The 23,286-nt window shown below is 41.2% G+C and overlaps 3 non-coding genes across 3 annotated transcripts; all 3 read right to left on the minus strand.

Moving 5' to 3' along the window:
* Positions 1-8,864: 8,864 nt before the first annotated feature.
* Positions 8,865-8,936, minus strand: trnaa-ugc. Its single transcript has one exon. It is a non-coding gene; the product is annotated as a tRNA-Ala (tRNA).
* A 3,988-nt stretch (positions 8,937-12,924) lies between these two features.
* trnaa-ugc lies at positions 12,925-12,996 on the minus strand. Its single transcript has one exon. It is a non-coding gene; the product is annotated as a tRNA-Ala (tRNA).
* Positions 12,997-13,428: 432 nt separating this feature from the next.
* On the minus strand, positions 13,429-13,500 carry trnaa-ugc. Its single transcript has one exon. It is a non-coding gene; the product is annotated as a tRNA-Ala (tRNA).
* Between the last annotated feature and the right edge of the window lie 9,786 nt (positions 13,501-23,286).

The raw sequence follows: 23,286 nt of genomic DNA on the forward strand, positions 1-23,286 counted from the left end.
CCCCCAGAACTACACATGCTGGCTATTGTGTTTCGCAAAATGTAAAATGTTCTATGGGACGTCTCTACTGGGAACGTTTTCGTTTTTTCCCACAATTAGAAGTTGCCAGTATTAAACACATTGGTGTTATCAAATGTAAAACGTATAGTTAATAAATGGGTGAAAATCGCTTGTGTCCATAATGGGCAGCATTAATATATACCCACATGACAGCTCATTGTTACTTTGTAATTCTACTCCACTACAATTCAGAGGTTAACCTGGTATTTTTACTCCACTACATTTCTTTTTGTTACTTTGCAGATTCTGATTAATGATGTGAAATATAAACAACCCTTAAATCAGACTTTAGTTACACCTGAGTAAAATTCAGGGAAGGTGATTGTCAAGTGCCAACAATCAGGAGAGATATTTGATAGTTGGTGCTTGAGAAGACTAAACATTTATATGCAGATCCCTACAAAGTATATTCATTACTCGTTATTCTCTACTAATAGTTAATTAAAGACTGTATATAATGGCTATTTTGCACATCCCTTTCAAGATTTCAAGATTTTCTAAGGTTTATTGACATATCATATTATACACAACTACGGTGTAGTTATGCAATGAATGAAAAACTTGGGTCGCAGGTTCCTCAACAGTGCATTACAAGACATCTATCAATATGTGTGTATACCTCCACCATTAAACTGTCATATTCTGCACATTTCTTATACTGTCTATGTGACCCACACAAAGTGTAATCACAATTGTATGTGTATAATTAATATGATTTAATATGACCTGTTTAACAATGGACAGCAGGGGGCAGTAGATGGCAGGGTATCACTGCCGCAAAGGGGTTGGTTATTATTTACGCGTCTGCCGTAAAATGTCTGACGCGATGACGGAGCTGTCGTTAGCTTGTCATTCTGGCAAGACCCGCCAAACGAGCAGTAAAAGGCATTCTCTGCTCATCATTTCTCCTGTTCTACAGGAACATAATCTGTCATCGCGCCCTGCATAGTGGGGCCTGCTACAGATTCTTGGGGGCTCGTCCGGGATCAGCATCGTTTGAGACGACCATATGCTGATCCAGAGATATTGGACCTAAGGACCGGACTGACGACGTGTTGCCGGAGTGAAGGTGCTTCCAGTTAGCGACTCAAGAGGTAGAGAGACCAGGTTAAAGGGGATCTACGCCTAGGAGTGCAGAACTGTTTGCCACAGTTGCCCACAACACACAGGATGGCTGACAACGAGAGGAAGAGACTAAGCTGGTCCATCAAGAAAAGACTTCATCAGTTAACAGCAGATGAAGCGTATGAAGTTGCCACACACCTCGACCCAGTGGAAGGACTTGACTCATCAGAGCTAAACAGGGACGACGAGGAGGGCTGTGTTAAGTATATTGCTGCGAATATGAACAGTGAGACTCTACTAAACCTAGAAGATGAGGGAATGTCAATGTTGTTGTGTCTACAAGATACTGTTGATTTGATTATTGCAAACCGTAGCAGGGGTACAGTGAGTTCCAAAGAGGGTGAAATTGATACTTCTGTTAAGTCACCTCTGATGTTATCTGCTGATGTTAACGCTAACCAACCACTTGAGCCATTAGACAATCCAACTGAGACTGGCATTCATGACACGGACATACAGAAACTGTTAAGGGGCTTAAAGGAGGTGCAAAACAAACTTCAACACGGTGTCACCACACCTAGTTCAGATACACCGCAACCTCACTCTAGCCAACCCAGTGAGCAGCATATACCTAACTCACCACATACATCTACAGAAGGACTCTCTAATACCACCCGAGAGAGCATGATTTCCCTTAAAGATCTTTCACTTCTGCATAGGAGGGAGTTTAAGATTCATGGAGGGCAGATAACTGACACTTCATCAGACATTAGCTTTAACAGCTTATGTAAACAGATTGAGGAAGGCTGCAGAGAGCAACACACTGACGACGAGATCATTAGAGGGGTGTTACGCATAATAAAGGGTGGAAACTTTAAAGACATGCTTACAAACAAGGAAGATCTTACAGTCACGGAGCTGAAGAGTTTCCTGCAGTCCCACCTTGGCGAGAAGAGCAGCACAGAGCTCTTCCAGGAATTGATGTGTACTAGACAGCATGAAAATGAAGCTCCACAGCAATTCTTATACCGCATGATAGGACTGAAACAAAAAATAATGTTCACCTCCAGGCAGGCAAATGCACTTATTAAGTATGATGCGTCTACACTGAAGGGTGTGTTTTTGAATGCAGTCTATCAAGGCATGGGAGAGAGACATGAGGATGTCAGACGGGAGCTGAAACCACTGCTTGCTGACCCCACTGTGTCTGATGAAGCTCTGTTAAGGCAGGTTATCAAGACTACAATGGAAGAAAGTGAAAGAAAGCGCAGACTGGGACGCAGTTCCAACCGCAAATTGACTCAAGCACACAGCATACTCGCTGAACCTGAAGAAATACTCAGCAGTGTGGGAGAGACTCAAATCAAAAGTAAGGATAAGGTCATCCAGAGATTGAGTGCTCAGGTTGAGGCTTTAACACAGGCAATGGAAACACTGAAACAGCTATCAACAACGACCCAGGTGCCTGAGGGGCTACATCAAACCACCCACCAGTGTTGCTCGGACAAAACCAGACCAGAGAAGAAGACCAGGAGACCGTATGGGTGCCCACAATGCATAGCTCAGGCTCAACCAAACTGTAGCCACTGCTTTTTCTGTGGGGAGGAGGGTCATCGTGCTATAGGCTGCTTGAAAAGACAGAAGCAGGCGGGAAACGGGCGCAGGTCAGAGCAACGGGACGACCACTGACCGACCCAAAGGACAAGTCCCACCCCCAGGAGGTTACAGCAGCAAGACAAAGCACTGGTCGTACACCTATCAACTCGCAGAAAAATAACGAACAACACCCAATCAAAAAGATAGCTCCGCTAATTGGCCGAAAGTCGCTATTGAGATGTAGCATGAACGGTTACCCCATAACCGCTCTTTTAGACTCGGGGGCCAATGTAAGCATAATAGACAGTGCTTGGAAAGACAGATACTTACCTGGACAAGATATTAGACCCCTCAGTGAACTCATGGAGGATGATCTCTACGTGACGGCTGTCACAGGAGATGCAGTACCTTATGAAGGATGGATTGAAGTGGTAGTAAACCTGCAGGGAAACGATGATCCAGACTTATCTATTCGAGTGCCTTTCCTAGTGAGTCGAATAAAAATAGACAGACCAATAGTTGGTTTTAATGTCATCCAGGAACTCTTTAGGAGTCATGAAAGTAGACCCAAAGTGATATCTATCCTTGTCAACTTGCTTACTGGTGCTTTGGAGACTGACAGTGCTATGGCAGAAGCTATGGTGAGTTTCATAAAGACTGAGCAAAAACAGGAACAACAGAGTGCTGCAGTAAAGATAGGCAGGAAAGAAGTCACTATTTATCCTGGCCAGGTAGCTTATATTAAGTGCAGGGTACCAGTAGATATTAGTGAATCCGACTCACTTGTGCTTTTCGAACCCAATCTAGAAGCTACACCACTGGCACAGCTGAGTGTTGGAGAAGGACTAATGGCGATCCAACAGACAGAGAGACCTTTCGTAAAGGTGCCTGTGTCAAACCATTCCAGAAGTGCTGTGACTCTGCCCAGCTGTACTGTTCTAGGCAACATCGAAACCATTGATAGAGTGATAGAGACAGACAACCCAAGCAGCAAGGACAATCAAGCCCAGGCAAATATAGCCAGTTCTTCCACATCACCACACTCTAACAGTGACAAATCCACTTCTGCACTGTGGCACCCACCTGTGGATGTCAGCCACCTGAGTGATGAGCAACAGATGAAGGTGGAACAGATGTTACACGAGGAATCGGCAGCCTTTGCTAAAGATGATGGGGACATAGGTTGCATTCCCAGCCTGCAAATGTCCATCAACTTAAAGGACAACATCCCAGTTCAGCGCACATACAGTGCAGTGCCCAAGCCCCTTTATAAAGAGGTTAAAGAGTACATCCAAGACCTGCTTGTAAAAGGGTGGATAGTTAAGTCCAAATCTCCGTACTCAGCTCCTGTAGTCTGCGTCAGGAAAAAGGATGGGTCCCTAAGGTTATGCATCGATTATAGAATGTTAAACCAGAAAACAGTACCAGACCGTCACCCATTGCCTCGTATCCAGGAACTCATCGACACCCTAAAAGGCCAAAGCTGGTTCAGCATTTTAGACCAAGGCAAGGCCTACCACCAGGGCTACATTGCTGAAGGATCCAGACACATGACGGCGTTCATCACCCCTTGGGGGCTGTATGAGTGGGTGAGGATACCTTTTGGACTCTCCAACGCCCCTGCTGCTTTTCAGCGCAGCATGGAGGAAATGTTGGACTCTCTGCGTGACAACTGCTGTATCCCTTACCTCGATGACATCCTCTGCTACTCCGACTCCTTCACTAGCCATGTTGAGGGAGTACGTCAAGTCCTGAGAGCCTTGCAGTCCCATGGTGTCAAGCTTAGACCAACAAAGTGTGAGCTGTTTCAGAAAGAGGTCAGGTATGTTGGGAGGCTGGTCTCTGCAGACGGTGTCAGGATTGACCCAAAAGACATTGATGCCATCACATCCCTGAAAGAGAAGAGGCCAAGCACAGTTGGAGAAGTGCGGAAGTTACTGGGTTTCTTAAGCTACTATAGAGCCTATATTCAAAACTTCTCAAGCATTGCCAAACCAGTTTATGATCTGTTAAAAATTAAAGGAAGCTCTACCGTGACCCAGGGGAAACATAAGGTTGGAAAAGGAGCTCAGCTGCCCTCAAGGACACCTGTCCTGTGGACTGATGATCACCAAAGGATCCTTGAACAGCTGATTGACACACTTTCACACCCACCTGTGTTGGCCTATCCGGATTTCGAACTGCCATTTGTGCTTCACACTGACGCCTCTCAGCAGGGACTCGGCGCTGTGTTGTATCAACGACAGGATGGAAAATTGAGAGTCATCGCCTATGGTTCAAGAACTCTGTCTCCCGCTGAGAAGAATTACAACATGCACTCAGGGAAACTCGAGTTTCTTGCTCTTAAGTGGGCGATATGTGTGAAATTTAGGGATTACCTGTTCTATGCACCCCATTTCACAGTATACACAGACAATAATCCCCTCACATACATGATGAGTACTGCCAAGCTGAATGCTGTGGGCCACCGATGGGTAGGTGAGCTAGCAGACTTTAGGTTTGATGTCAAATACAGGCCAGGAAGAGTGAACATAGACGCAGACACGCTCTCTCGTCTCCCTCTTGACATTGACACCTACGTCAGAGAGTGTACTGAAGAACTCACAAGAGAAACCATCCAAACCACATGGGATGGCTGTGAGTCTGCAAAGAGGCAGGATGTTGCTTATGTTGCTGCATTGGACCTAGCTTCATGCTCAGAGTCACCTGTGAATGTGTCACCCCTTACCATTGACCACAGTGAGCTAGTCAATGCCCAAAGGGAGGACCATGCAATCGGTGAGCTTATCAAACTTAAAGAGGCAAAGGCAGTATTGACCAATGAGGACAGGAAGAGAGCCAGTGGTACGCTCAGAAAGCTCATGCACGAGTGGGGAAAACTGCACATGGAAAATCAACTGTTGTACCGGACAGCCAGTCAGCGGCAGCAGCTCGTCTTACCATCACGATACCACCCCCTGGTACTAAAGCATCTCCATGACGACATGGGACATGTTGGGGCTGAGAGGGTCATCCACCTGGCTCGAGACCGTTTCTACTGGCCTTTCATGAAAAAGGACATTGAAACCTATGTAACCAGAAAGTGCCCCTGTATCAAACAAAAGAAACCTGTGACACACGTCAGAGCACCAATGGGCAGCATCACTTCATCTGCACCACTTGAGCTTGTGTCTATAGACTATATGCACCTGGAAACTAGCAAAGGGGGCTACGAGTACATTTTAGTAGTTATTGACCATTTTACCAGATTTGCTCAAGTCTACGCAACAAAAAATAAATCTGGCAGAACAGCTGCTGAAAAAATCTATAATGACTTCATTCCAAGATTCGGCTACCCGGCCAGGTTGCACCACGACCAAGGCAGAGAGTTCGAAAATGACCTGTTCAAGACCCTGAGGCATCTGGCTGGAGTTGCTCATTCGAGGACAACCCCATACCACCCCCAAGGAAACCCAGCTGAGAGGTTCAATAGAACACTGCTCCAAATGTTGAGGACCCTGGGAGAAACAGAAAAGAGCAACTGGAAAGACCACTTACCCCTGGTTGTACATGCATACAACTGCACCCGGCATGAGGCAACAAGCTTTTCACCCCACTACCTCATGTTTGGACGGCACCCGTGTCTCCCAGTAGATTTAATGTTTGGTCTGTCAGCCAAAGGTCAGACTGAAACAACACAGGGCTATGCTAAGAAATGGGCTCTGAGAATGAAAGAGGCTTACCGGATTGCATCTGAAAACAGTCAACACTCCAGTGCAAGAAACAAGAAGTACTACGACTGTCACATCAAGGGAGTTGTGCTCCAACCGGGTGATAGAGTCCTAGTCCGCAACATGAGTGAGAGAGGTGGACCTGGAAAATTGAGGTCCTACTGGGAACAAACTGTGTATGTCGTCAAAGAACAAGTTGGTGACATTCCTGTGTACAAAGTGTGCTCTGAGACAGGTGGTCATAAGATCCGTACCCTCCATCGAAATCTCCTACACGTTGTCAATGACCTACCTGTAAACTTGCCTGAACCAACAGGAAATCTGCTACCACCTAGAGGGAAGAGCAAGAGTCATCATGTTGAGAAACAACGACAGAGAGAGACATCACAAAGCAGTGACTCAGAAAACTCTGATGATGAGGCACCTAGAGTACGATACTGGCTAAGAGTACCCCCACAAGCTGGACTTCACTCACAGAATGTTGAACCTAGCTCTGGATCTCAGCAAAACACAGACGGTCGGAAAAGGGTACCTGAACCACATAGATATAGAGTGCCATTGAGATATCATATACCAGAACAACATCGAGTTGTTACACCTGAGAGAGAAACCAGACAAGAACCACCAGAAGAACGGACTGATGAGGAAGACCTGCCTGTGGATTCTGAAGCACCGGAAGAGCATGAGGATGTACAAGTACCCTATGGCTATGACCGACCTGTGACACCTCAGGATGAGCCAGTGAGGAAATCCACACGGGACAGGAGACCTCCTCAAACGCTGACATATGACTCCCTTGGTCAGCCATCCTCCAGATCATGTGGGCCTACAGACCCAGCGGGACTATATACTGTACAAGCCCTGCCATTCTGGGGAATGCAGCCCCTTCCTATGCCACATTACACTACACACCAGACACTGCCTTACACTACACACCAGACACTGCCTTACACTACACACCAGACACTGCCTTACACTGTAATGCTGCCATACATACATGCATATTGAGAAGGAAAGATTGTTACACCCACTCTCATACATATTTGTATTCACCTGTACATTTAAAGAAGTGCCCTTGTGAGAGTGTGTATAAGTGTTTTAAGTTCAAAGAGAAGGGGCACAAGTTAAGAGGTTGATGGTTAATGTCGGGAGCCATTTTTCTTTGTCGGGGAGTGTGTGACCCACACAAAGTGTAATCACAATTGTATGTGTATAATTAATATGATTTAATATGACCTGTTTAACAATGGACAGCAGGGGGCAGTAGATGGCAGGGTATCACTGCCGCAAAGGGGTTGGTTATTATTTACGCGTCTGCCGTAAAATGTCTGACGCGATGACGGAGCTGTCGTTAGCTTGTCATTCTGGCAAGACCCGCCAAACGAGCAGTAAAAGGCATTCTCTGCTCATCATTTCTCCTGTTCTACAGGAACATAATCTGTCATCGCGCCCTGCATAGTGGGGCCTGCTACATCTACATACATCTTATAAGAGTATAATTAATATGTATAATATCAGTTAAAATAAGTGCTTCAACATAGTTAACATTGCAGGAAAGCAATATATTAGACGTTAAGTACTTTGTCAGACTTAATATTTATCTGTAGATACCCCCAGATCACTTATAGTATCTTCTTGATTTTTTATATTCTATATTTCTATCATTGACCTTCTACTTTACCCCTATGTATGTACTCTTAATATTTTTTTCATCAAATATAACACATAAAAAAAAAATTCAATAACGTGCTTTAACCACTAGGCGGTGTATAATTAGAGGGTTATTGAGGAAAAACTCTCAACTAATGGCTTATTATTTGTAGAATATGGTCATGTAGAATAAGGCATTAATACGTGTTTTATAATGACTAATAAAGAGCCAATATACTGCTAATATGCATGTTAATTAACAACTAGTTGATGGTTAATTTGTGTACCTTAATATAAAGTGCTACCGTAAATGTATATGGAGACTTTTTAGGACATTAAGTTTAATTTCTTCAAACACATGGGAATATTTGTATTTTAAATGGAGCTTGGTCTCCAAAACAGTAGTGCACATATACGCGCCACTGCTGAGGTTAAGGTTAGTTTGAGCCATCCAGATTACCTAACTTCATGTACAACAAAGTTTACAGGCGAGTCAACAAGCACAGGTACAGTAGTACAAGTATAATTTTGTCTTAATTGTCGGAGCTTCATTCATTAACAGTTACAGCCACAGTGATTTGGCTCAACATTTGACCAATTAGGGGCAGTGGTCATCACAGCAGCAGATGAGCTGTGTGGGTGTCTGGTTCATTGCCCATGGACACCTCAGCAGTACCCATGGAGACGAACCGGCACATATAATAGCAGATGATAATGATTTGATCTGCATTTGGGACTTGAACCCAAGCCAAATCCCATCCGAAGGAACCACTTCAAAACGAGTGGAGATGCCGGGGATTGAACCCGGGGCCTCATACATGCAAAGCATGCGCTCTACCACTGAGCTACATCCCCAGTTGCAACTAACAAGAACGTTACAGTTTACAACACACATTTACTCAAATATTAGACGTTAATATTAAACAACATATATTTTAGCTTGTCAAAGTCAAGTCCAAGTCAGAGTCAACTTTATTGTCAATCTTTCAGTTTGTGTGTAGGCAGACAGAGAGATCAAAATACCGTTTCCCACAATCCTGAATACAATAACAAAGGTATATACGAATATGTTTAAAAATACAATCAACACAATCAACAGACGCATTTGTACATATGCACACATTAAGACATAAATAAAAGCACAACAATCAATATATACAAAACAACAGTCACTTCAAAATCTTTGAGAATGTACATGTATGCAAACTGAAATGGGTCCAGCGAGGGGGAGGTCAGATTTGATTGGCTTCATGACTAGCCTCTCAAAGCACTTCATGATGGTTGAAGTCAGCGCTACGGGCAGTAGTCATTGAAGCAGGAAGGTGATAACTTCTTCGGCACAGGTATGATGGTGGTTACCTTGAAGCACGAGGGAACAACAGCCTGGCTCAGGAAGATGTTGAAGATGTCTGTGAGCTCAGCGGCGTGTTAAAGGGGACCTATTATGCAAAATCCACTTTTTCATGTCTTTTATACATAAACATGTGTCCCCTCTGTGTAAAGAGATTCTGAAAGTTTCAGGAAAAAATATTTGCTCACTTTTTGTCCTGATCCATTGATATAAAAACCTGTCTGAAAATGAGCTGATCAGATTTTATGATGTCATAACGGTTTTTTGGCTTGTGTAACCATTAGCCAATAACCAACCAAGGTAACCCTACCACCTTATCACCTGAATCTCCTCCTAAAGCACTATTGTGTTCTTTTTAACCAAATATTTTTCAGAGGGGCTTGGGGAGTGGAATTAACATGCATATTAGCAGTATATTGGCTCTTTATTAGTCATTATAAAACACTTATTAATGCCTTATTCTACATGACTATATTCTATAAGTAATAGGCCATTAGTTGAGAGTTTTTCCTCAATAACCCTGTAATTAGTCCTTATTTATTGCAAGTAAGGAAGTTGTTGTTCATGAGCTTTGGTCTTAATATGCTCTCCTCAATATGTCTAGATAACTCAAAATTAGGTATTTCTATCTAAGAATATGTTCCCTATTTTAAAGTGAAGTCTTATTCATAACCAATAAGCTAATTAGACTCTAATTGACCTGAACAGGTTCCCTATTCTAAAGTTGCCTCCTCTTCACACTTTGTAAATACATTATAGCACACAACTACTGAAATGAACCTCAACAGTACATGAACAAATTAGGCTTACGTTGAAATATCTGTTTTATTAATGAACCACTAAAGAGAGGTTCAGACACAAACCAAAACATGTCAAGTTTCTCCAAGGCTGAGAACATAGCCTGTACTTTTTAATAAAACTGATTTTTAACAGAGTTTATGTATTTGTGATCATACTGTGTGACCTGCTTGTATGTATACTTACACAATAGGTGTACTGTTCTCTCTATTTGTTTTACTGTCTCAGTGTGAACATATATTAAACAGCCAGCCAAACTATTTTGAGAGCCAGGGAATGAGCAGCCATGCTCCTTTATTGACTTATTTGCAGTCCACTGACATTCAAACGGAGTGAAACTATAAAAAAAGAAGTTACAAGGCACTTAATGATCTCATACATGCAAGTGTAACATACACAGATTACTTGTAGAATATGGTCATGTAGAATAAGGCATAGTGTTTTATAATGACTAATAAAGAGCCAATATACTGCTAATATGCATGTTAATTAACAACTCCTTGATAGTGAATTTGTGAACCTTAAGGCGAGACACCCCAGGTGAATAGGGTAATTTTTTTAACTTAAAGTGGACCTATCATGCTATATTTAAATGATATATTGTAGGGCCATACCTATATAAGGTATATTTATACGTTTCTGTTTTCAAAATACCAAACAGATCATGATTTTAAGCCATGCCTCATTTCGCTCTATTTGCTGTTCTCCAGCACTGTTTTTGCAGGGGGCTGATTCTGTGAGCTGCAGCTCACCACGCCCCCCTGCAGGAGAGGGGAGCGCGCTCTGATCAAGTCAGAAGAGGGGGAGAAAAGTAGATCTCCGTCCTCCGTGTTTTATTATAGCCTATTATTATATAGAGTCGTTATTCATTTGTTTTAAAGCTCAATAAATAACAAAGAAGACCTTTGACCGGCACTTTTCTAATTTTGTCCGGAAGATTTAAACTTTAACGGACATCTTGACCGGCGAAAGAAAACCTAACTGAAACTCTGCTGCACGGTCCCCTCGTTCCTTGGAAGAGGCGGAGAGGTGGGTGTTTGTCATCTGCTGGTGGACTAACCGGAGAGAATTACAGTGCTTGCCTCGACGGGGAGGGATTGCATTGAATTAAAGCAGCGGGAGGAGCAAACGCTTGCCTCGCGGAGGGAGAAAAAAAGCCATAGCGGAGAATAAACAGAAGGGTAACCCTGGTAACCATGCGCGGGAAGTCTTCTTCGCTGCTTTTGTGGCAGACTACAGCGCCACTTACAGGCCTGGCATATGTACTACAGCGTCTCCAGCGCTTTCGAGCGGCAATGGCCGGCCGTGGCCCAACCCCACATTCCCCTGATAGGTGGAGAGTTGGCCCAATAGCCGTAGCGCCACTGTCCTGACGTCAGGACAGTGTTCAAATCTGGATCAGTTTTTATCAGATCCGTTGCAGCCCCTTTTTTAGAGATTTGGGTATGGAGGAAAATAGAGAGGGTTGTGTTTTCTGACACTTGGTGAGTTCCCTGGAACACCGGGGACACATATTCATGTATAAAAGACGTACAAAAGTGCATTTTGCATGACAGGTCCCCTTTAAAGATATCAGATAGAAATTTCTCCAGTTAATTACTTACAATAAGGCAATTGTTTTTTGTATTACACGTTTTCTGAAATAGCAAGTTTAAATATTCAAATGAGCCATTATCTCATTACAAATGCGCATATTTTAACACATTTCAGGAACCGAAATCTAAACTTTGGATAAAGCCAGGATCAAAATTCTTGTTTCATTTTGTAGTCATATTAGTATCTAAGGCTTTTACAGAAGGGATTTTGGATATCTCTTTTAATCACTCCATAAATCAGAAAATACTGTCAACAGCCCTAAAATATCAATTTTCGCCATGTTTTTAGGTATAAAATGTTATATAATTCAGGCTATGAATGATATATGAACAAACCCTTCTGTAAAAGCCTTCATAATATTGATAGGAATATAACTGGAAGGTTTGGTGTATGTACGTGCTACTGAAGTGGAAATTTCGAACTCAGAGTAGGAGAAAAAACTCATTTTGAGAAAACGACCTTTAAAGATTGCTGTGTGGCGCTAGCTAAACCCTCCTGTTCTTTGGATGACAGCTTGCGCCTCGACGCACTCTGTGAAGGTATTTCATGTTCGGGGTCATTTGTTTTTGTATAACCTTGCTTCGTGCAAGTGACAATTGTTGTCTCTGTGAACGTTTCTTTCGCCGCTCTTTTGCCATTTTGAGATTTAAATTTCTAGCGGAAAGCTAACCAGGAAGTGTTTTAGCACACCACGTGACGCATCTGAACGAATCACGTTGTCAGAAATTGACACCAGCCAATGAGATTTTGTTTCTTGGTTTAAGACCCCTTTTTACTTTCACGATTGGTTGCTGATACAAAGGAAATGACCCTAGGGAGGCGCCCAGGTGGCATCCTTACTAGGTAGGTGCCTGAACCACCTCAACTGGCTCCTTTCGATGCGAAGGAGGAGCGGTTCAACTCAGAGTCCCTCCCAGATGACTGAACTTCTCACCTTATCCCTAAGGGAGACGCCAGCCACCCTGCGGAGAAAACCCGTCTCGGCCACTTGTATCCGCGATCTGTCATAGGGCTGTTGTGATAACGATTTGTTCTGCATTTGGGACTTGTTCCGGTTCCCAAACCAAATCCTATCGGATTGAACCACTTCTAAACGAGTGGAGATGCCGGGGATTGAACCCGGGGCCTCATACATGCAAAGCATGCGCTCTACCACTGAGCTACATCCCCAGTAGCAACCAACAAGAACGTTACAGTTTACAACACGCATTTACTCAAATATTAGACGTTAATATTAGACAAACATATATTTCAGCTTGTCAAAGTCAAGTCCAAGTCAAAGTTAACTTTATTGTCAATCTTTTAGCAGCAACAATCAATATATACAAAATAACAGTCACTTCAAAATCTTTGAGAATGTACATGTATGCAAACTGAAATGGGTCCAGCGAGGGGGGGAGGTCAGATTTGATTTGCTTCATGACTAGCCTCTCAAAGCACTTCATGATGTTTGAAGTCAGTGCTACGGGGCGGGAGTCATTGAAGCAGGAAGGTGATGACTTCTTCGGCACAGGTATGATGGTGGTTACCTTGAAACACGAGGGAACAACAGCCTGGCTCAGGAATATTTCATCCCATCGGATTGAACCACTTCAAAACGAGTGGAGATGCCGGGGATTGAACCCGGGGCCTCATACATGCAAAGCATGCGCTCTACCACTGAGCTACATCCCCAGTTGCAACCAACATGAACGTTACAGTCTACAACACGCATTTACTCAAATATTAGACGTTAATATTAGACAAACTATATTTTAGCTTTGAAAGTCAAGTCAAAGTCAACTTACCTCACCTCCGCTCAGACATTTTATCACCATACGCACACCTATAACTATAGGTCAACAAGAGCTGCAACAAGAGGAGATTGCGTTGTTCCATTAACCTGTTAAGCTCTGAGCCTGTTTTTCAGGTCTCAGGCTCGAAAATGACATTCCCAGAACAAATGACCATATCTTCCCTTCTAAAAGGGTTAAATTAATAATCTTTTTTCTCAAAGTAATGATGAACCTGTGATTTGGATGTAGAAAAGTCAGAATCAATATAGATGTTTTTTATTTTAAAGAAAATTCAGATTTTACATAGTAAAAAACTGTAAATGATAGTGTCCGTCCAAAAATTCTTTTTTACTTATAGTGAAAACTACCCTTGGATGATGGGTTAGTAGACTAAAAGCTTTAGGAATCCAAAGTACAACATATAATAAGTACCCTGTATCAAGATTGATGCAAAACAAGTGACATTTGACCTTTTTAGAGAGGTTTAGCCAAAATGGGTGAAAATGTTTTTTTTTTCATATCTCTGGCCCCCCTTGGTCGATTTTGATGGTTGACACCTCTTTCTGACCGTTAGAGCCAATAGAATCGAAGGGGGATGCCCTCACACACACTCGTTGTGAAAACAAATGGTGGGGGCTTCGCGCATGCAGGTTTGCACCAGAGTGAAGCGATCTCTCGCTCTGACATCTGGAAACGAAAAAGCAGTTTTATTGCTTATGGATTATCAGAAATCATTTCAAAGAGGACACAGACACATTGTATTAACCTATGGATTAATTGCAGCATCGTTTTTTATCGTTTTAATGCCATTGAAGACCAGTTTTGACCAAGGTAAGCCATGTTAGCGTTTGTAGCTACCTAGCGCCACATGTTTTGATGTACGTTTTCGTTTATAGCGTTGCAAATGTTTATCACTGAGTGTTGAGGTGGGCACCACCAGATTCTATGTCTCCAGGCGATGCTAATCGATGGGTTAGCTGTGCATCTAGGATAAGTAATAAGGGAGTTATGAATGAGTTTAGGTGCAGTGATAGGTTAGCATTTTTTCGCTCGTGGCTAATTCAGAGGCTGAGTGTTAGCATTGTGGGGTTTTTTTTGGAAAAAAAATTAAAAAGATCAGTTAGCTGAGTTTCTTCCCGTTACATGGATATAAAACATTCATAGTTAATTAAATATTAAGATTCCTTAGACGTTGTTTCCTGCAAATGACGCGTTTAACCGCACGGTAGGGGAGAGTGGGGTAAGTTGAGACATTTTTTAGTTATGCTGTCCTCTAAGCAAGGAGAAATGACACATAGTAAAAATGAAAGCACACACCTATAATTCAGGATGTCTCCTATCAATGGCAATGATAAGAATTAATATTTGATCAAGGGCAGTGAAAATATTACTTCTAAAAAAAAAAAAAGTCTTGTGGCTCAACTTGCTACAGATCCAGATCAGGGGGTAAATTGAACCACTGTTCAAACTTGGGCATACCTGTTCGAACCTGGGCATACCTACACAAAATCTTAAAGGTAACTTTAAACAATAAATAACAAACCAAATACAAGTTTAGTTTTTCAAATATTCTTTGAATTGATTGATTTTTTTTTAACATGTTAAAAGGAAAAGTAATCATACAAATGGTGATACAATTTCATACATCTTACCAATCAAACACAGGGTAAATTCAACTTTAAATGTAGCCTACAATGAGCTCTTATTATCAACTTGGCCTACTTTCATTAATTTCTCCATTGAAAAACTGGCTCAACTTACCCCAAGGCCCACGGTTCACTTTACCCCATAGCCACCATTTTAGAAAAAATAGCCTAGCATTAAAATTCAGAGTCATCTTTAGCTTAATGACTCACATGGTTTAATACGCTGCCAACACATCAACATATACAATATATTTGTTTAAACCTGGATACATTTTTTTTGACATGACAGCCGATATAGCTGACATCTAGAAAATTTACTTTGACAAGCAAAAAACGTTTTTTTGTAAAAATGTTTACTTACCAGACCACAAAGAGCATCTCTCTTTCACAGGCAATGAGAAATGGGAGGAGCTTGCATAATTTCTGGTCACGTGATTACAACTATAAGGCGTTTCCTGGTTACAGGGGGTGGTTCAACTTACCCACTGGCTCAACTTACCCCCTTCTCCCCTACCGGGGGGGCGGTGCGTTACAGGTTAAGGAAGAGTTAATTCAGCCAATATTCATTTTCTTTTAAAGCTGCACAACAGTGGAACTCAATCCCTGTAACGATTAGAGAACAAAACACATGCAGTTTATTCAAATCTAATTTAAAAACATGGTTAGTGGAAAATCAGCTCTGTCAACACTGACACAATCTGCACTTTACAACGCTCTGTTTGTACACATGTGCCTTGACCTGTTGCTATCTGTCTGCTTTGTGAATATGTATTTTTGTTTTTATGTTTTTATATATGCTTTTATCATAATATAAGCATCTATGTTGAATGTTGTTTTACTGATTGTATTTACCTGTCATTTGAAGTGACATTCTTTTTTTCGGATGACTTTCAACATCTGTCCATGAACTGCAGATGAAAAATAGCCTGTTGGCGCATTTACAGAAATGTTAATCAATGTGCACTGTCCCTGTCAAATAAATAAAAAAAAAAAAAAAAAAAAAAAAACTTTATTGTCAATCTTTCAGTTTGTGTGTAGGCTACAGACAGAGAGATCAAAATACGGTTTCCCACAATCCTGAATACAATAACAAAGGTATATACAAATATTTAAAAAAATATCTATATACCTATATATATATACACACAATCAACAGACGCATTTGTACATATGCACACATTAAGACATAAATAAAAGCACAACAATCAATATATACAAAATAACAGTCACTTCAAAATCTTTGAGAATGTACATGTATGCAAACTGAAATGGGTCCAGCGAGAGGGGAGGTCAGATTTACTTCATGACTAGCCTCTCAAAGCACTTCATGATGGTTGAAGTCAGCGCTACGGGGCGGGAGTCATTGAAGCAGGAAGGTGATGACTTCTTCGGCACAGGTATGATGGTGGTTACCTTGAAACACGAGGGAACAACAGCCTGGCTCAGGAAGATGTTGAAGATGTCTGTGAGGACGTCTGTGAGCTCAGCGGCGTGTTAAAGGGGAACTATTATGCAAAATCCACTTTTTCATGTCCTTTATACATAAACATGTTTCCCCACTGTGTAAAGAGATTCTGAAAGTTTCAGGAAAAAATATTTGCTCACTTTTTGTCCTGATCCATTGATATAAAAACCTGTCTGAAAATGAGCTGATCAGATTTTATGATGTCATAACGATTTTTTGGCTTGTGTAACCATTATCCAATAACCAATCAAGGTAACCCTACCACCCTACCACCTTATCACCTGAATCTCCTCCTAAAGCACTATTGTGTTCTTTTGAACCAAATATTTTGCAGAGGGGCTTGGGGAGTGGAATCTTATTTTCAGCTAAAGTAAAAGACACACGCTCCTCACACTGCTTGGGGACAGACAGATAGCCTGGTCGTTGGGTGGAGGCGTTGTTTTCTGCGCAGGTGTGCTGTTCTGTGCTTCAAAGTGTGCAAAGAAGCTGTTGAGGTTGTTCAGCAGAGAGATAGCTATGGAAGTAGTGTTAATTTCGTTGACTAAAACTATGACGAAATATGTTCGTCAACGACCTTTTTTTCCATGACGAAAACGAGACGATGACGAGACGGCACCGACGGCAGTAAACAATAACTGTAACGAAATCATCATGCAATATCGTTGACGAAAAGTGATGAGACGAAAATGTAGTTTACTAAATAAAAACAATGCCAAAATCTCTCTTTACTTTCGTTGACGAAAAATGAGGAGACGAAATATTATCAAAGATAACGTTACATCTCTGATAGTCAGTTTTTCTCCCAGCAGTTCCATTTCCGGTGCTGCTGTGTGTCTGTGCTGCGTGCGGCGGTACATTTGAATTACACCGGGCAGCGGCACAATATGAACTGTCAGGAAGACTCGGGTCTAACTCATGGTCTAACTAACCTTATTTAACAGAAAATAAAATGGCAACAACAGGGCTTTGGAGCAGTGGTCGCACTCGCGTTAACCGAATACCCCCCCGTCAGCGCGAGTGAGTGATAAATTGTGCACTCGACGGGTAATAATGGATTATGACGAAAATGTTACGATCCTGTCCGTCAAAATGACTGACAACGAAAAAGTCTAAAGCCACCACTGCTTGGGAGAAAGAAACTATGTGATATTTGGTCCCATTTTCGCTACAATGAGGTGGAGGAAAAAAGCGAATGCATTGTTTTATCAGAAGGGAAGCAATGTGGCCATAACACAGCTGGTAAAAACACCACAAACCTGACCAGATACTCTCTGCAAAGCTGCATTCTTAATCATTCAACCTGTGTTTTTCATCAAATAAGGACAAGATATAATCTTATTGTGAAATAAGTTTGACTAAAATGACAAATTATTGGTTTTGGCTAGACTAGTTTGACTGAAATGTTCTATATAATCTGATGACTAAAAAAGACAAAAAGTAGACTAAAATAATTAGTTTTCTTTGACTAAAATAAGACTAAAATGCTCAGACTTTTAGTCGACTAAATCTTGACTAAAATATTTACTGTTTTAGTCGACTAAAATAAGACTAAAATGCTCAGACTTTTAGTCGACTAAAACTTGACTAAATAAAAACAGGATGAAGGTGACTAAATATGACTAAAACTAAAAAGGAAATTTAACACAGGACTAAGACTAAAACTAAATAAAAAAATAGCTGACGAAATTAACACTATTTGGAAGCCTGTTTGCGCCACAGGAAAAAGAAAAAATCCTGTAAGTCAATATATTGACTTACTATCTCAATATATAAAAACTTCCAAAAAAGGAAAAAACCCACAGTTTAAAGGGGAAAATGGGAGAAACCTCAGGGAGAGCAACAGAGGAGGGATCCCTCTCCCAGGACGGACAGACGTGCAATAGATGCCATGTGTAAATCGAAAAGATAATACATTTACAACATAGGTAGACCAAATGTTTGGAAATGCATGTGTCTATAATAAGAAGATGAATCCACGAGGATGTCAACAATCCTGTGGGAGCCATCAGGGAAGTAGTATGATGAAAGTCAGGCAGGACCACAGTGACAGGTTTAGCCAAGACTCGAAATCCAGGACTCAGATCAGGACTCAGGACTCAGGATCAGCCACGACTCAGGATCCCAGCGTAGATAGACATCAAAAAGAAATTTGGGGGAGGCTGGGTTATTCGGAACATGAGAGTACACAGGTACAGAGAGAGAAGGAAGAAGTAAGGTGTCCCCCGACAGTCTAAAGGCCCCTACACACCAGGCCGATATCGGCCGTCTTGCGTTGTTGGGCGAAAACGGGTTCCTTGTCGCCCAAAGTTAATTTGGTGTGTCCCGAACCCTCGGCCGTGACACGCCTTATTTGGCCTTTCACGATCGACACCCGGCCGATTCAATGTTGAATCGGCCGGGTGTTGGACACAGCTGTTCAGCTAGCAAATGAGAAGCGAAACGGAAGTGAGGGACGTAAACAAACGATTTAAATGTCCTCTCTTACCTTCCACACATAGCAGGGACATCTCTGATATCGGCGGGAGCGTCCCCGGCTGTCCTCTGCTGAGAGCTCCGTGATTTGTTTGGTCAAGTCCGGTTTTTCATCTCATCGTAAATTTAGCAAGAAGTGGCCATTATTACATTGCTGACTCAATAAACTACACACCCGCCAGAACACTGCGATCATCAGATGCAGGTCTATTAACTGTGATTTTATAGTATGTCTGCACTTTATGTGCTCATTTCATCATGCATGTATTTTTATATTCTAAAACATGTTTCGAACGGCACCCGCTATTTGTTTGTATATCAGTCTGTTCTTCTTCTCTGTCTTCCGGTTGTTGCCTATTTTGAATGACGAATACACACTACCGCCGCCTGCTGGTAAGGAGAGTTATTGCCACTCACGCATGCGCAGTTCGTACGTGCTCGGCTGTAGTAAAGCGGTGTATTTCAGTGCGACACACGGCCAATACGCAGGAGAACTCGTCGATGGATCTGTCGGTGTCGGATGTCGGCGAGTTCTCTGGTGACTGCCTGGTGTGTCAGGGCCTTAAGCCTACAGATGTAGCACTCCAGATAGGACTCCAGCTTACAGCTTCCTGCCTAAGACCTGCCTAAAATCAGCGTCTGGGAATGTTAAGCCCTCCCACTATTTTCCAAGAGGGCGTTGCCAGATTTTCAATTTCAGGATTTAACCAGGAGATGGCGCTTCATTCACAAATACAGAAAGACAACTTTTCATGGACTTTCAGTTGTGTTTTGAAGAGCATTTGAACACATCAATATTTTAGATCAAATAAAGTATATCTAATCTTGTAATTCAATAATATATAGTCTTTATATATTAAATAATCATAATAATAATGTAAATGTTTACATTACACTTCTTTATTTGTTATGCTCATACTTTTACCTTTACAATCGTTTGCTTTAATATGCAGTATATTTTTTGTATATTTTTGTGTTTGCTTCCTCCTGCTCCCTTTCGGACACATACTGTAGGATTTATTATTATTATTAATATGAAGATATTATTAAGATAAGATAAGATAAGATGTTACTTTATTGATTGAACATTTTAGTTTAGAATGTGCTATCCCACGGTAATTCAGAGGCCCTTTACACGAGAACGAAACGGCTTGTATCTGCATAGTTTCTCTTGCGTATAGCCCTATTATTTACACGAGGCCGTAACAAACGGACCCCAAAAACGATAACGGGTCCCAAGGTGGATATATTTGCAAACGAAACGCTCTGGGGGGTCAAACGAGTCCGTGTAATCGCCTCTATACGAATATTTCCTGAAAAAATAACGATAGCCCCATCTCTCCCCGCCTCTGCTGCTCACTGCTGTAGCATGGCCAGTAGCTACTGTCAGTAGCTACTGCTAGTGCTACTGCTACTGACCATGCTACAGATGTTAGTACAACATCTACAGCTCGACAATGCTACAGATGTTAGTGCAAAATCTACAGCTCCTCTACCACAACCATCAGCAACAAGTGGACATGGAGAATTACATGAACTACTACATGTTGCTAAATCCACGCGGGGCATAAACAGAAGGGTAGCCATGGCAACATTGCTGAGGGGCTGCTCCGGGGTCTTCTTCGCTGCTTTTGGTGTATTTTGTGGCGGAAGTTACAGCGCCACTTACAGTCCCGGCATATGTACTACAGCGTGTCCAGCGCTTTCGAGTGGTCTCGTGTGGAAGTACAGCGCCACTTACAGTCCCGGCATATGTACTACAGCATTTCCAGCGGTCTCGTTTGAACAGACACGTTAAATGAAACAAATGCATGTGATCGGAAGACTTTTTTGAAAGCGCATAGGCCTACTGTGCATAAACGCAAACGTTCCCGTGTACATATGGCCTCAGAAGGCTCACAGGTCACATTCCGACCATTATTTAAAACAATAGGTGCTTTCACACCGTCTACAGTTTGATTTGCATACAGTAGAGGGAGCTGTGGCTGAATGGCCGGCGATTAGGTGTTGCGCATTTATCATTAGGTGATCAGAGCTGCCTGCCTGCCGTCAGATTTCATTTAAAAAACTGGTCTGATTTTAAGACTATTTCTGCGCTCATAAAGAATGATAAGAATAAGAATAATGCGTATTGAACTGGTTTCATTAATTAGTGAGTTTATTTAAGGTAATTAGGTAGAAGCCCTTTTTTATCAGTAACGAATTTAGCAGTTGAACATAAAAGTCAACTAACTGAGTGTCACTTGCAATGACAGTGTTGTGTTTTTATTTTATGAAACTTTTACATTAAAAATGGTTGTTGAATATATAAATATTATTATGAATATAGATAAATACTAGGCTATTTATTATAAACGTTAGTCCTTAACATCTATCACTGTGTATATCACCATTCTTTAATTACATGTTAGATAAGTTTCTATGAAATAAGAAATGAATACAATTAAAATGTAATTATCATATCATATATTATAATGTATTGTATAATTAAGTAATATCATGCATTAACCCAATTATAGCAGATTCCACATTGAATGGATGAACACATTTATGCATCAACAATTACAACGGAGTATTTCTAAATACAAGTTGTAATACTTTTCAGGGTTAGGGTTAGGTCCGGTCTGACAGCACTTAGCTCTCTGCTGCAGAGAGGAAGAGAAGATCACTGCTCTAAACAAAGTCAAAAATCGTACATCCAAACAGAATAAATATAATTAATTATTATTAATACGTTAAGTCTTGTTCATTGTTTTTCACTTTTATTAAATGTTTGATATTTCCGGCACAGACCCTTTCATACCGGTGTTGTGTCAAATGATGCACCCCCATCATGAAATGCCCCCCTTGTCACGGGAACGCACATTTCTAAATGACACGTTTACACCTTAAAACGATGTTTAAAACGAAAAGTAAACGTTCAGGGTTTTTAATTAATGGTAATTTTCAGACTGTGAGTTGTTTAGTGATAGCTCATATAGTCTTGATTCTTGTGGTTAAACTTTTTGCTCCGTATTTGAAGGTAGTGGTGTCGAAATTCATTCGTCACTTCCTTTTCAGTTTTCTTTTTTTTTATCTTTTTTTTTTCTTATTATTGTTATGTCCTGTCTGTATACACGTGCTTTAAAATGTATTGTTTAATTTTACATATTTGTCATATAATAATCAAAATATATGTTTACAAATGTTACATAGTCTTTGTCAGCATATTTTTGCCACATTATGCACCCCTTGCTATCTTACAAAATAAAAGTGTCACATTCATGAAACTTGCTCCATTCATTGGTACTAGTCCTACAACTATACCCTAAAAAACGCTTGAGGGTGGGAATAATAGAAACATCCTTTTGGGTGGGGTGCATTTTATGACAGGCCTGGATATCACAATATGCCCCCCCTTGCTATCTTACAAAATAAAAGTGTCACATTCATGAAACTTGCTCCATTCATTGGTACTAGTCCTACAACTATACCCTAAAAAATTATTGAGGGTGGGAATAATACAAATTTCTTTTTGGGTGGGGTGCATTTTATGACAGGCCTGGTTATCACAATATGCCCCGCCTTGCTATCTTACAAAATAAAAGTGTCACATTCATGAAACCTGCTCCATTCATTGGTACTAGTCCTACAACTTTACCCTGAAAAATGCTTGAGGGTGGGAATAATAGAAACATCTTTTTGGGTGGGGTGCATTTTATGACAGGCCTGGTTATCACAATATGACCCCCCTTGCTATCTTACAAAATAAAAGTGTCACATTCATGAAACTTCCTCCATTCATTGGTACTAGTCCTACAACTATACCCTGAAAAATGCTTGAGGGTGGGAATAATACAAACATCTGGTTTATCATCCGAGTCAGAAATAAAACAAATATGGGGTGAGGGCTAGTCCTGCAATTGTCCAACACATTTACATACACACAGTAATTAATAATACATGTTGAATGAAATAAAGAAATAAAGTGACATATTATCCATACTAAAATTGTGTACATTATCACGCATAAAGTAAACATTCACTCCAAAATAATGACTATCATCCAATATTGTTTTAACTTCATCATAACCTTTAAATTACAAGAGGATTGTTTGGTCAT

Source organism: Trematomus bernacchii, unplaced genomic scaffold (assembly GCF_902827165.1).
Source record: "Trematomus bernacchii unplaced genomic scaffold, fTreBer1.1, whole genome shotgun sequence".
Classification (NCBI taxonomy): domain Eukaryota; kingdom Metazoa; phylum Chordata; class Actinopteri; order Perciformes; family Nototheniidae; genus Trematomus; species Trematomus bernacchii.